Source organism: Sciurus carolinensis, chromosome 12 (genome assembly GCF_902686445.1).
Source record: "Sciurus carolinensis chromosome 12, mSciCar1.2, whole genome shotgun sequence".
Taxonomy (NCBI): domain Eukaryota; kingdom Metazoa; phylum Chordata; class Mammalia; order Rodentia; family Sciuridae; genus Sciurus; species Sciurus carolinensis.
Genome location: NC_062224.1, coordinates 84,282,566 through 84,291,688, shown reverse-complemented (window position 1 = coordinate 84,291,688; position 9,123 = coordinate 84,282,566).

Here is a 9,123-nt window from a genome sequence, read left to right as displayed (position 1 = left end):
GCAAGTCCTGGTTTTTAATATGAGTAACTGGGTGGGTGGTAGTACGGTTGGCTGACATGGAAAAGATGGGGAGTAGCAGAGTTGGGCAGAAAACCAAGGTTATACTGTAGATGTGCTAAGTTAGAGATGCCTGTTAGGCATTCCAATGGAGATGTACATGGGCAGCTAGGTATATGAATCTGAACTTGGCATTGAGGGTTTACAAGAAAACATTTGAGAACCATTAGAATTTGGATCACATAGAATCTTGGTACCTTAGATGACCATATGTCCTAAATGCTCCCCTCACTCCTCAAGTAAACACCCTTTATTTAAAAAATGACCAATTGAGAAATCCCCAAATAATTTGACTTAGAAGAATTTAGAAGAGTCAAGGAAGATGGTACTTTTAGTTTCTGCCCAAGCTCTGAGCTGTTGATGTAATATGTAGACTGTCAGAAAGGTCTTGGCCAGGGACCCCCGCCTCTCTCTCTCTCTCTCTCTCTCTCTCTCTTTTAATAAGTTAACACATTTAATCCTCACAACAGTCCTGTGAAGTAGGTACATCTAAAATTTTTTTTAGATGTTGATAGACCTTTATTTTTATTCATTTATTTAAATGTGGCGCTGTGCCTCACGCATGCTAGATAAGTGCTCTACCACTAAGCCACAATCCCAGCCCCAGAACCCACTCTCTTGGGGATATAAGAAGAGTTGTTTAAAAGGATAAGACATAATGAATCAGGCTTCACTGACCACCTTCTGGAAAGTGGGTGATTTCCTTCATGTTTTCCCATGTAATGAACTCAGTAGTTATTTTGCATTGGAAATAGGGGTTCAGTGATAGGAAGTGACTAGCCGGTAAGGGGTAGAACAAGGATTTGAACCTTGGTCTGCATGACCCCAAAGTCCACACGCTTTCCTGTAACTAGACTGGAAGCTTGGCAGAGTGGAGGAGGTGATGACGGTCTTGCTGTCAGGGGTGGAACTCCACTAAGATGACCCTCAACTAATGAGAGTGGCTCGACCTTCTTCAACTGTGGGGAGTGGAAAGCTGAGAGGGGACTGGAATGTAGGGGTGCGTTCCCCACCTCACACACATTTCATTTCAGCTTAATAAAGAGGAGCAACTACTCTGTGTTGGGCAAGGTCCTGAGCGTTAGGGACACCAGTCTGCGGTACCATGCCTGCTCATCATGAAGCAGATGTATGTGCATCAAGCTTTGAACTCAAGAGTGAAGTGGAAGGACTTCAGCGTGGAAGTGGTTGTGAATAATGCAGGCAAATTTCTAAGTTCATTTTGGTTTTGACAATTGCTCTTGGTGGACACTTCTTGGATGGCTCCAGAAAGCCTGGTCAAACTACCCACTGAATAGAGATGTTTACTTTTATTATTTTTTAAAATAATACCACTTAGTAGTGCTGAGCACTACTGCATAGACTAACAATAAAAGTCAGTAGAGTCTGGGGACCAAATATCGACTGGGTCCTGTCCAACCAAGCTCCACTGAAACGGGCCACGTCTCCATATGGTTGTTGATCATTTCTAAAGCAGTGAGATTCATACCGGGTGGTTTCTTGCCCATCCTGTGTCGAGCTAGCCTGGGAGAAGGAAGGCTGGAGGGGGTGGTAGGGACCAGGTCTGGAGGCAGTTCAGGGAAGCATCACTGTTAAAAGTTCCTTTTTCTGGCCTCTAGAGGAGGTTCTAACGTCCATTTTGAGTCCTGCTGCTCTGTTTCCTAGGTCCTCAGAGTTTGGCTTTAACATGGGAAGACAAGCCTGGGATGCAGATGTCCCCCAGATTGCCAAGGAAGTCCTCTTGAGAAGGAGGTCCATTTGGGACACAGGTGCTTTCTAGGAGATGTCAAGCCACCACTGCTCATCACTAGGGTGCAAGCAAACTAAAGAAAGAGGTAATGTTATTCATTGCTGTGTCCCCTGTGCCCAGCTGGGGATTGCCTGTCACCTTGTGAGCAATCAGTAAAGGGTTATGACATGAATTGTATTTTTGGCTCCCAATAGAGTCTGTCTGTGTTCAGTAATCAATTCTGGGTGGAGTAACCACCAACAACTAGGCCAGGAAAACCCCAAGACCTTCCGACCAATTAGACTTTCCAGGGGTTCAGGCCACTGCTATTTCCTCCTTACCCAGAAGAGTGCAGGTTAAGCCGCAACCGCCAGGCACAAGAGATTGCCTCTGACGTTGGACCCACCCTGTCTGGGAAGAAAGAAGTGCCTCTGACTCAAGTTCCCACCAGCAAAGACATGGTGATGATCCTGTGGCCACCAACTCCTTCCTCTGTCCTTCACAGGACCCGACAACCCCTGTGTTTACGACACAGGCTTTGATCTCAGACAACCCAGGGATGGGGTAAGAATTCTTGAGGTGGGTATAAAGAGGTCAGTAGAGAGATCATGGTAATCCAATCCAGCCCTTGCTGCTGGCCTATGCTGAAAACTCCTGGTGCCAGGGAGGGATTTTTAACTAGTCTGATATTTTGATGGAAAGTCTTGGCTCTTCTGGCACCCAACAACCGTCTCCCAAAGTCTCCAAGAGAGATGTTTTCCCCTATCCCATTGGCATGGAGGAGTAGTTAGAAGTCCTCATTGTGGACAGTCTCCTTTTTCCAGAAGGATGAGAGCCACAGAGATGATGGATTCAAGACTTGTTTTCATTCGATGGTAAAAGTAGGGCGACCTCAAGTTCCCAGTTCTCGGAGATGGATCAAGGGCTTCAGAACTTCATTTTAATAACCAGTGTCACAGTGAGACAGAGAACCACCTTGTCTCTTCATAGACAGCTTCTCTTACTTTACTGCATGTTTTCTGCAAACTTGTTATATGAGAATGACCTGATGAATTCTGGAAGACCACCTTCTGGAAAGCGTGCATGGCTCTGAGATGGGCACAGGGGCTGGTACAGGGAGAGAGAGTTGAGTAAGGAAGGAGGGAGAGGAGAGAACCAAAATCTGAAGCAAGGAGCATTTAGTGACCTAATACATGATAGTCACCTTTGTTCTGGATTTGAGCCAGGAACTAATGTGTCCCTCAGAATGTGCTGGGGCTGGTGGAGGGAACCAATGTAAGACAAAACTGTTCCTGGGATGCTTTCATGGAAATCACATGAGATCAGACCAGCTATGAGCCCTAAACTACCAGTTACCATTTCTGAGATTCTCACCACAAACCTTGAAGGTATTATCAATACCTTATTGGAAACTGAAGTTCAGAAAGGCTCATTAATTGAGGCAACTTGGACAGTAATTAAATGACAGAACTGGGATTACAAACTCAAATCTGCTTCCTTCTAGAGTCTCAGTTCCTAACCAGTATGCTATACATAGAATCTCCAGTGTAAACGAGAAAACAAGTGTTTGGACATAGATGTATGTTCAGAGTTCAGCTCTACCACTTACTGTCTCTGTGACCTTGGGCTAATTACTTAAACATTAGTGAGAATCAGTGTCCCCATTCATAAAATGGAGAACAATAACCTTAACCTCATGAGCTGTTGGGAAGACTTAATGAGTAAAGAATATAGCCTCCAGTATGGAATCTACCAAGTGGTGGCCTTCAATAAAGTCATTATTTTAGAAGATTGTTGACTTTCTGGGGAGGGGCAATGTCATTGTGCCTTTAAGCATTTTACAAAGAGCTGTATTAGGGATTTTCTAATCATTAGTTGAATAAAGGAAAGATAAAGAAGTTGGATTTCAGCTGAGCGTGGTGGTGCATGCCTGTAACCCTAGCTACTCGGGAGGCTAAGGCAGGAGGATGGCAAACCTCAGAAACTTAGTAAGGTCCTGTCTAAAAATCTTTAAAAGGACTGCTGAAGTAGCTCAGTAGTAGAGCACCCTGGGTTCAGTTCTTAGTGTCTCTCTCTCTCTCTCTCTCTTTCTCTCTCTCTCTCTCTCTCCCTCTTCCATACACACACACACACACACACACACACACACACACACACACGTTGAATAGAAAATCTACTTTTGTAATGTAAACCAAATAGAGAGAAGCTAGCCAAGGGTAGAGGTGAGATTTTTGATTGGAGTCATCGAACCCTTCCATAAGGGCAAGAGAGGTGACTGAAGGTCAGTGCAAAACCTTCTACAGTCATGAAAAAATATCTTTGGGGGATAGGTAGGAAAATATCTTACCTAACTAGGGGGTCATGAAAAAGGTTAGGATCTAAGACCCAAGTGCAGAGCAACTCAGAAGAGGAGTTGACCTGCATTTTTCTTAGAGAAGAGCATAGAAATCAAGTTTGGCCCAGTGACTTTGGAGGCTGAGAGAGGAGGGTCATAAGTTTGAGGCCAGCCTCAGTCACTTAGTGAGGTCCTTAGAAACTTAGTAAAACCTCGTCTCAAAATAAAAAGGGGGTCTGGGGAGATAGCTCAGTTGGTAGAATGCTTGTTTTGCAAGCACAAGGCCCTGGGTTCAATCCCCAGCACCGCAAAGAAACAAATAAATAAAAATAAAAAGGGTTGGCAATGTAGCACAGTGGCAAATCACCCTTGGGTTCAATTCCCAGTACCCTGCCCACCCCCAAAAAAATCAAGTTTGGGGCTGCGGCTGTGGCTCTGTGGTAGAGCCCTTGCCTAGCATGCATTCCCCAGCACTGACAAAAAAAAAAAAAAAAAGCAATCAAGTTTGGAGCGGGAGAAGGAAGGCCATGAATAACAATATAACCACTAAACAGTAGGAGCATCTGAATCCTCTTGTACTGATAGCTCCCACCTGGGGATGGATGAATACAATTCCTCACAGCAAGAACTAGTAACATTTCCCATCCAAAGGGCTAGGGACTTTGATCCATTAGAGTTATGAAAACCTAAAATCACGACCCCTCGTAATGCATGAGATTACTGAACTCTAGTTCCTTCTAATTGCTTACCTCTGTGTGGAACCTGTAGTAAAGCAACAGTTAAACAATTACAAATAAATAAGGAAAACCCCTTTAAAAGGGGAGTGGGAAGATGTTTAGGGAAAGCAGTGCAATCCCATTGTCTTGAAAGGGAATGGAGTTTTAAGTCAGAAAGAATAGGTTTGAATCCCAGAAATACCAAGCATGTACCTTACTTTCTTTGGCCTTCAGGGTCTTTACCCATAGAATGGGGATGGCCAGTGGGTGGTTTTAGAACAATTATACATATCTAGCACAGCATCTGGTGTATGGCAGATGCTTATAAAATGCCCACCTTAGGTGTTTGTTTGGAAATTGGTTGGTGGGGTAGAGAGGAGGACCCCATGTCCAAATCTATGGGAAGATGATTTTATTTGAGAATGTGGGTACTGGCAGCTGGAGAAGAAACCAGGCTACATACCTGACATTAGGAGGAAAAATCAGAACTGAGGATTCAGCAGGCCCAAAGGGCCTAGGTTTCTGACTGGACCACCCTGCATATAATAGGGCTAGTTCCCAGGACTGGATGCATGTCAGAACCAGTGGGACAGGTCTGGAAAACACCCAATCTGGCCCCACTCCAGGTCAATGAAACAGAATCTCTGCAGATGGTCTCCTTTTTCCTGATGGACTGGCGACTTCAGAGTTCTGCCTAGAAGTGTAGGATGGGTGGTGACCTCCAGGATAGTCCTTATGAAATACTAGCAAAGGAGAGAAGGAGCGTCTACTTCAGGTGGTGAAGGCATGTGATCCAAAGCAGCCAGTCGAAATCTCACATTTGACGTTAAAAAATAATGCAAAATTTGCAATTTATTTTTACAAAATATTCATGTTTTGTAGCCCGCCTCCAAACTCCTTGAATAAAAATGGTGTTCCAGACATACTGTGCTTCTCTGGGGGTTTTATGAATCCCCCAGAAACCCCAAATTTGAGCATCACAGTTTTAGGCCATGCACCTTAGCCAGGCAGCTCCCCAGTCCCTGGGGGAGAGCAGGGGAGGCTGCCCCTTCCCATCTCACACCTGCGCCTGGGCTGGGGAGTCACCCGCACAGGAGCCGACAGACCCACCTCCCTGTGTCTGCTGCTGTAGTGTCTTGGGGGGCACTGTTGCTTCTTCTACAACTTTCCTACTGGAGACACTGCCAAGTGGCTTTCAGCTAGGATGCCTGCTAAGATTTGGGAAGAAATAAATTCCTTTCCCAGTCCCCACGAGGCTGTATTTCTAAGGGAGTTTGCAAGAATAGAAATTGTTTTGATCTTCAATCAAGATACAGAAAGATTCACTCCCTCTCCCACCTCCCACTTCTTAGATCTCCAGCCACTTTAAGAAACACATCCTTGAGGGACAATTTGCTTCCCCCATCCCCCTGCTGGCAGCCAGCCTCACAGGTTCTCACACTCACCCTCCTGAGACATTTCTGCCTGGCCTGCTACATCGACTTTGGACCCGCCCCTCTTTCTCCACCTTCCTGCTTCATCAACTTGAACTGAACAGTGTCTCCCAGGAGTGACTGTGTCCTGGGTCAAAGGGATAACTAGGATGCGGGGACTAGGATTAGAAAGAGGTGACTTCTTTTCTGGAAAACTACAAGAAGGAAGAAGAAATTAATATTTTTAAGATTCTTGGCTAGTTCCTCTACACATATGATTTCATTTGATCTTCATAGAACCTTGAAACGCAGCTACAATTATATCCATATAACACATGAGATAAAATGAGTCTCGGAGGTGCACTGAGATTTACACATAAGCCCAGTGACTGGCACAGAGTATGAATTGGTGAATAAATGAACAGATTTATTTATGAATGAACAGGGGGAGTAAGTTGGGGTCAAGGTCAAGTCAAGGTCAAGGTTCTTTTGACCACACCACCTGCCTGAGGGTCGTCAGAAGTTGTGGTTGTGAGTGATCGCCCTTGGGGAAGGGCACAGAGATTTTCCTAGGCTTTTCACAGGCCTGTTTCTCTCGCTGCTGAGGCTCTGCCCTCACCAATGGTGGGAAAGGGCAGCACCCATGGCCCTGAGCATTTGTCCAGGGACCTGCATTATAACCAACACCTGCCTTCCTGGGAACACTGGATGGAAGGGAGCTCCCCGGAAAGCCGCAATTCCACAGGGTGCGCTAGGGGGTCCCAGAGCCCACCTCCATTCTGGGGCCTGTTCTAGCAAGATTCACTCAATCTGCTGCCACACCTGCCTTACCGGGTCCTTTGCTTCTCCCAGGTCCAGCTTTCCATGGAAACAGAACTGAAGGGCCCAGAGGAGAAGGGGCTTTCCTTTTACACACTCTCTCTTCCTCTTTCTGTATCCTTGCCTAATTCGTCTGTGAATGTGGCCCCGGGCTCGTACTGACCTTGCTGAGGGAACAGCTCCTCCGACTCTACATCATGCCCAGGACACTGGGGCTACTCAGTGAAGGTCTGACAAATTGCACTGAGTGGTTGCCAGAAACACTGTCCTGGACAGGAGGGAAGAGAGCTCAGACCTGCTGAGGAAGGGAGGAGGGGAGGAGGCCATGGGCTGGGGATAGGAGGAGGCCCTATAAGTCAGAGAGACCTTGGTCTTCGTTGGAGGAGAGGAACCAGCATCACCAATCAGTGCGATTTGTCTTGAACAAATGGCACTATCTGGAAGAAAATGAAGAATTAAAGGTTAGCAGCTGGGAGATGTTCTTGCCTGACTGAGCTGTTGTTCTTAGAGACCCCGCAACCCAGGGCCGGGAGCCTGTGGAGGCTCAGGAGTGTGTGGGAATATATCAATAGGCAGCATTTCCAGGAAGTGGAAGAAGTGACTGGGTCACACGCACGGTCCCTGCTTTAATGAGTGCCCTCGCCTCTGTTCTGTGAGGCCCCCTTCCAATTTAGCACAGCAGGAGGGCTGGGAGGACAGTGCTGGCCGTAGGCAGAGGAGTCAGATTTTTTCTTCCTCTTTCTTTCCTTCTGCAGAATCCCTTCTCCCTTCCTTCTTCCTTTCGCTCACTCTGTTTTTAAGCTCACTGCCACTCTGACGACAGAAACCACCTCTGATAAGCCCTCTCCTCCCTTCTGCATGGTTTATGCTCTTGTCAGGGCATCCGTACTTGCCCCTTCTTGTGGTGAGTGAGTGTGTGTGTGTGTGTGTGTGTGTGTGTGTGTGTGTGTGTGCAGGTGCATCTCTGGACACACAGGGGAGGGCAATTGACACAAGCAAGTTGACCGTTGCGTGCCAGCTCTCTGTTCCTTCCCACAAAACTTCATTCCGACTCTTGTCTGTGCCCTGGTGGAGGGCCAACTCCATGGCTGCCATTGAGCTAGGCACAGTTCTTGGCTGCCAGCAGCTTCTCATGAAGCCCCAGTAGCTCCCGGGCCTGGGGGAAATGCAAGGAAGCACTAAGGAACCATTACCACAGGCCTGCGGCATCCGGGAGTTGAGTGGCTTGGCCACCGGGTAGACAGAACCTTGAGTGCTTTGGCAGGGCCCCTGGCAGTTGTGCGGTAATTGCAGTGCCAACCTGGGCGAAGGAGCCCCGCAGCACGGACTCACCTCCACCCTAAGTGGTGTCATCTGGCTCCACTCATCTGAGGGTCAACTGGGCCTGAGGCCTCTGGGAGTGTAAGACGGCTGATCCAGAGTTTGGCGACCAGTAACCTGCTAGATGCCTGTGTCCTGGGGGTGGAGTAGATGAAGCAGAGCTGGTGTCTCCTGCTCTGCGATGTCTAGCAAAGCAGCTTTGTCCTGGAGAGTTCAGGAGCAGCAGTACAATGTCCCATCTGCTCTGTCATGCCTCATCTACTTGACCATTCTGGGATCTTTTTTTTTTGTTCCCTTTTTGGTATCGAGGATTGAATCCAGGGGCACTTAACTACTAAGCCGCATCCCCAGACATTTTTATATTTCATTCGGAGACAGGGTTTTGCGAAGTTGCTTAGGGCCCTGCTAAGTTGCTGAGGCTGGCTTTGAACTCACAATCCTCCTGCCTCAGCCTTCTGAGCCGCCGGGATTAGAGGCGTGTGCCACCCCGCCTGGTAATGCAGGGACCTTATATGAAGTAAGAACCCCAGTGCTAGCAGAGGAGGAGCCTGGGTACCTATCCGCAGTGCCCAGGACGGCAGCGATCCTGCTGCTCTTCTCCCCACTTGCTGCACATCCGTCCCCTCCTGGCTCTGGCTCCCCTTCAGCCCCTACCTCTCCAGGAACTCTCCTAAAGGAAAGCAGGACTCTTTAAGTGCAGGAGGAGTTGCCAGGGGAGCGTGGTGCGATGTAAAT